At 34.5% G+C, this 5,425-nt stretch overlaps 1 long non-coding RNA gene across 2 annotated transcripts; it reads left to right on the top strand.

The window, feature by feature from the left end:
* Positions 1–2,269: 2,269 nt before the first annotated feature.
* On the top strand, positions 2,270–4,305 carry LOC148874344 (uncharacterized). Of its 2 annotated transcripts, none has more exons than XR_016105026.1 (2): positions 2,270–2,471; positions 4,037–4,305. It is a non-coding gene; the product is annotated as an uncharacterized LOC148874344 (long non-coding RNA). The 2 variants fall into 2 exon arrangements; XR_016105027.1 differs by having other exon boundaries at positions 2,276–3,142.
* Positions 4,306–5,425: the final 1,120 nt, after the last annotated feature.

The following is a 5,425-nucleotide window of genomic DNA, read 5'->3' as shown; positions in this document are numbered from 1 at the left end:
TATATTCATCTTCTTTCCTTTTTGTTTTCTTTTACGATTAAAGATCCACATTCGATGTCCAAGATTATGTGCACATCCATATCCAGACCTAGGATGCTTGGCAAGGTTAATTAATTTTGAAATTTTATTAATGTAATTATTTTATATGGGTTTTGCATTAAAATTGGTATTTTTATTAAAATTTTATTACATTATATCATTTTATAATGGAATTTAAATGGATTCTAAAAGTAAAATTTAAATTAGCAAATCGATTTTAATAATTTTTAGTAAATAATTTCAGTCAATAAAGTATGATTTTTAAGATAGGTTAATTTAATTAATTTACAAAGTTATTTTTAAATTAATAAAAATTATGTTTAAACTTAATATTTTCGCTAGTTTTAGTAATCTTTTATTAAATTTTATTATATTATATATAATTTAAATATATTTTAAATTAAAAATAATTTTAAAATAAAATGGATTATAATAATTTTTAGAGAAACTCTGATTTTTAACAATTTAATTAATTTGATTTAAGTTAAATTAATGACTAAAGTTAAGTTATTAGTAAATTTTTGAAGTTAATTAATTTTTTAAGTGTCATGGGCTCCATGATTGTAATGGTCTAGTCTCCAAAGGTTTGGAGATGATGGCCGTCAAGAGAGGAGAGGGAGAAAGAAGTGTCTTACGTGGGAGGAGAATTCTCTCTTGGAAAACTTCTCTATACTTGTATAGACAAAATGCCGGGGTCTCGAGGAAAGCAAAGAGACAGAAGGAAACTTTCTCGCTATGGGAAAGTGGTTAAAGATTTGTTAGGTAGCAAACAAGTAAGAAACTTGGGGTTTTGTCACGTGTTAATGAGAACCCCTTAGTATTGGGAACTCCCTTCTTTAGAGTTCTCGTGTGGGTACATCTATAATTATAATCCCTTCTAAAAGCTTGCTCGTTGTCACGTAGTATGATCCTCTTGCAGGAGCGTTTAAGTGTTTGAGAGCGGCATCGCAAGTGCCTCGATGTAAGAGAGTCGTGATGCCACTCTCAAAACACTTCTGCTCCAGCAAAAGGGATCACAGTGCGCAACAACAAGATTAAAAGGGATTCTCTTGGACATGTGGCAAACTCTAAAGACGGGATTCTTGATCCTAAGGAATCATAGTTACAAATGTACCCACATGAAACTCTAAAGATGGGAGTTCCTGATCCTAAGCGATTTTCTTGGACATGTGGTGAAACCCTAAGTTTCTTACTTGTTAGCTACCTAACAAATTTTTAACCAAAGTTTCCTTTTGTCTCTTTGCTTTCCTCTTGGGACCCCGACCTTTTGTCCATACAAGTATGAAAGAAGTCTTCTTAGAGAGAGACAATTTCTCCTCCTACGTAATACACTATTTAACAGCTCTAACTATAGGGTTTCTCTACAACTGTTTTTCTCCTTCTCTCTTGATGGCCATTCTCTCCAACCTTCGAAGACTAGACCATCACGATCATGGAACCCATGGCACTTACTTGAGATCTCTGGTTGGATCTCTGATCTCTAGAGAAAGTTGTGGTACAAAGAATTGCTGTATCACTCAAAATTAGGGCTGTTCACAAAATATCATAAACTAGCCAAACTGAACCAATCCAATCTGTGATGGTCGATTTCAGCTTTGATAATAGTAGAAATCAACGCTTCAGTTCGATTATGGCTTATATTTTTATGGCCTGACTTAAACTGATATATATATTCTGCAATACCATAACGTAAAATTCTGACCATCCAAGGATCTATTGGTCTTTGATACAATTTAAATTTTATTGATGGGACCTATATTCCAATATGTTTGGAGAGAAACAAATATAGTACTACTATGGACCTAAGCCCCTATTAGTCATTTCATTTGTCAAATTTTCATGAAACTATGGCATATAGCTCTCTAACCATCTATAAAATCTGTCCCACTTTTATATCAAACCGTGTCATTAAATTCATGCACCTGCACCCAAACGAACATTGTCAAAGTATTGTATCATCAAATTCATGCACCTGCACCCAAACGAACATTGTTATTTGAGCCCACAAAGGAGAACGTCAGATCGGTTGAATTTAGTCCAGTAATAACCAATTTCAATTCGGTTTTAAATTAACATTGGTCCGTTTCAAATGGTATTTAAATCAATCCGATGTTATCAATTGGATTGACAAAAATAGGCAAAACCGAACCGGTCCGACCCGTATACAGACTCACTCAAAACTTAAAAAAAAAAAAATAAAATAAAATATATATTTTCGCCAAAAGGGTTTTGGGGCGGTGCGAGTTCATAAGCAAGACTATCGCCGCTAGCTTCCATGGAGTTCTTTGCTCCTTCGTTCGCTCCGGAATTCTTCAATTATAGTTTGGGGAAATTTCAACAATCGCAGTTGTACACCTTAGTCGTGTCCTCCAACCCGAAATGGCATCAAGAATCGTGATTTCACGCCGTAAGCTTCTGGGAAAGACAAATGAGTAAGTTTCTAGCCATAGGGATAATAAGCATTCTTTGCGACGAGGGTGATGGTATTCTCGTCTTCTTCCACGATCGTGTAGTAGGCATGGCCATCTGGGTTGATTACCTTGACGTAGTGCCATCGTTTATTTCTGCTCCTGGGGTGTCGTGGCCGGCTCAGTCTTTTCTTCATTTGATGGTTCTATCCCCTTGATCCAGCTTCACCGTTGTTTGCCAATTCGGTGTAGTAAATCAAATCGCATCTGGTAGATGTGCCTTGAATCGTTAGAATGGTACCCTAGTGGCAGGTATCCGAACCACCCGTCCCGTGCTGAGGTAATGGATTAGCAGTTGCCAAGTAGGACATGGTATGATGTGCACCCGGAGATTACGTGGAATTCATTGAACAAAGAAAGCTCCTATGACCATTACTTTGTTTTCTAACCCGTTCAAATCCCACCCAAGAGGATGAAGGCTGCAAAAACAGAAATGGAGAGGTCTAAGAAAGGGAGGCTCTTGAAGAAGAACCAGTACTACACGAATATGCTTGGAAGGAAATGGTAGTGGAAAAGGCTGCTTAAAGAACCTCCTTGGCATAGAATTAGAGCTTGGTGTTGGAGATTTCTTAGAGAGTAAATAATGAGCGGGATGATAATTCTGTATTTTGATGCATTAAGAGCATCAATTCATGGTATTTACGGTCTTAAAGTAGATCATTTTCTCAGTTAATTTCAATATTGTAAGTTTTCATGGTTGAAATGCAGCTTTTGGGAAGCTGTGTGAAGTCCAGCTGAGAGGGGGTATTTTTGTGAAAAACTGATAGCAAGAAGGCGTCTCCTATCTGCAAAACCCAGTTTGGCATCCCTCCTATTGTATTAGAATGCTCCCCACGCCTTAGCAAACGCCTTTTAACCTATTTTTTTCACTCTTAGCAAACTCTAATCACCCCTAGGTGTTTAATCTCCACCCTCATCTTTTAATCTCAACCACTCATTCTAAGGCACTCATTTTGTAGCTTTTAAACCCTAGGGCGCCACTTAATTGTTAATCCTCAACATTCAGTCCCTAATCACTAGATCTCAGCTCTTCATTCCATTTTGGGCGCCACTTAACTCTTTTAATCTCCTCCTTTCAACCTTAGGGGCGCTCAAATCTAAGCCCTACATAATATTGGTCACCCTTTTCTTCTATTCTCAGCCTTAGGATCACTCCAAAACCATCCTGACCCTCCATTAGAAACCCTAGGGCACCCGTAACTTTGCTTAAGCCCAGTTGTCGCCCCCTCTTTCTCTGTATTCCCAGTTGTGTCCACCCTTCTTTATAAAAAGGGCCCTAGGGGCCTTGTAGAAGGGGTTGGTCAATTCACCCAGTTTACAAGCCTAAGGTTTCTTGAGGAGTTCAAGGGTTGTAGAAGGGGAGGACGCCCAGCTCTTGTCAAGAGGGGTTTCTGCAACCTGTTCAACCAATCTACAGTCACCACTACTAGATCCGATCAACCATTTTTTTATTTTCTTCATTTTTTTTCCATTATTTTTCTTTTAGCATTCTTTTAGATTTAATTTTTGTTCATTTTTGTGTTTTGCAGATTTGAATTCGTCTAGTTCAAGGCTAATGTGTCTTGAGGGGTTCAAAGGCTGGAGAAGGGAAGGACGCCCAGATCTTGTCAGGAGGGGTTCCTACAAGCTATCTGGCCAATCTACAGCTAATGCCACTGGATCCGAATTTTGGATCACTTTTATTTATTTCTTTTGTTAATTTCAGTATTCTGTTAATTTCTGAAATTGAGTTATTGTCTTATTTAATTCTGAACCTTTAATTTCAGTATTAATAAATTTTACTCATTATTTTCTACAATTCTCAATTGTATTCTCTTGTCCGGATCTAAGTACATATTAATTTTTCCCTCGCTTCCCTGTGGATACGACTCGTTCTCATCCTTTTACTACGTTAATAGTTGTTTGAGAATCAGAAAAATTTTATAAATGTTGAAACTAGTGTTCCGAAGTGGTTAACGACATGCTTTCGGACACATCATCTTTTTGACGCCGTTGTTGGGGAAGCAACGAAGAAAAATTTGTATTTGCTTTATCTGGATATGTTTCATTATTTTTTTATTTTTGTTTTATTACTTGATCCGTTATCTCAGTTTAATTCTTGTTTCTCTTTGATTTTGTAGGACGAAGTAGCGAAAGGTGGGGTACTAGAGTGTTGCGGGACTACAGGAGAGAAGAGAAGAGAAGATTAATTGGATTTCATTTCAGGTGGAGTTGTCCCATTTTATTTTTGATTTTTTTTTGAACTCTTTTTTTTGGTAGAATAGTGATTTTTGAAATTTTAATTAAATTTTTTTCTAGATTCGATTTATTCTTTTAGTATTAGTTTTCTTCTGTTTTGTTTCTATATCTATTTTTCTTTCTTGTTCAAATTTCCGTCTTATTAGGTTTGCATTTTTCTTTTATTAAAAAAAAACAGAAAATAAATTCGTTTATATTATTTCATTTTATTTATTGCTGCATAATTTTTTTTGTTTATTTTATTTTCGTTTTAATTTTTAGAATAGCAATTTTCTTATTAGAATTTATTTTGGTAGTTGTGATCTTTTTAGCATAATTAATTCTTTTATTTTCTATTTGTCATAATTATTTGTTGCCTTATTTAATTTTCTATTTTTAGTTATTTAATTAAATAATTAATCGCAAATAGGTAATTGTTAAAATTTTTGAATTTGAGTTTAAATTTCGAATTTGAATTTAAATTTAAATTTAAATTCGAATCTGAATTTGAATTTCAAATTTTGAAATTTAAATTTAAAATTTCGAATTTCAAATATATATATATATATATATATATATATATATATATAATATAAAAAATAATTAATACTTTAAAAGTTTTGCATTTGCATTCCAACATCTAGGGATTTAATTTGATTGTTTTTGTTTCATTAATCCATTTAAGGGCATCCAACTTAAAT

The sequence above is a fragment of the Nelumbo lutea genome, chromosome 1, assembly GCF_056320005.1.
Source record: "Nelumbo lutea isolate HS-2025 chromosome 1, American lotus-T2T, whole genome shotgun sequence".
Classification (NCBI taxonomy): domain Eukaryota; kingdom Viridiplantae; phylum Streptophyta; class Magnoliopsida; order Proteales; family Nelumbonaceae; genus Nelumbo; species Nelumbo lutea.
This window is presented reverse-complemented; position numbering and strand designations above follow the sequence as displayed.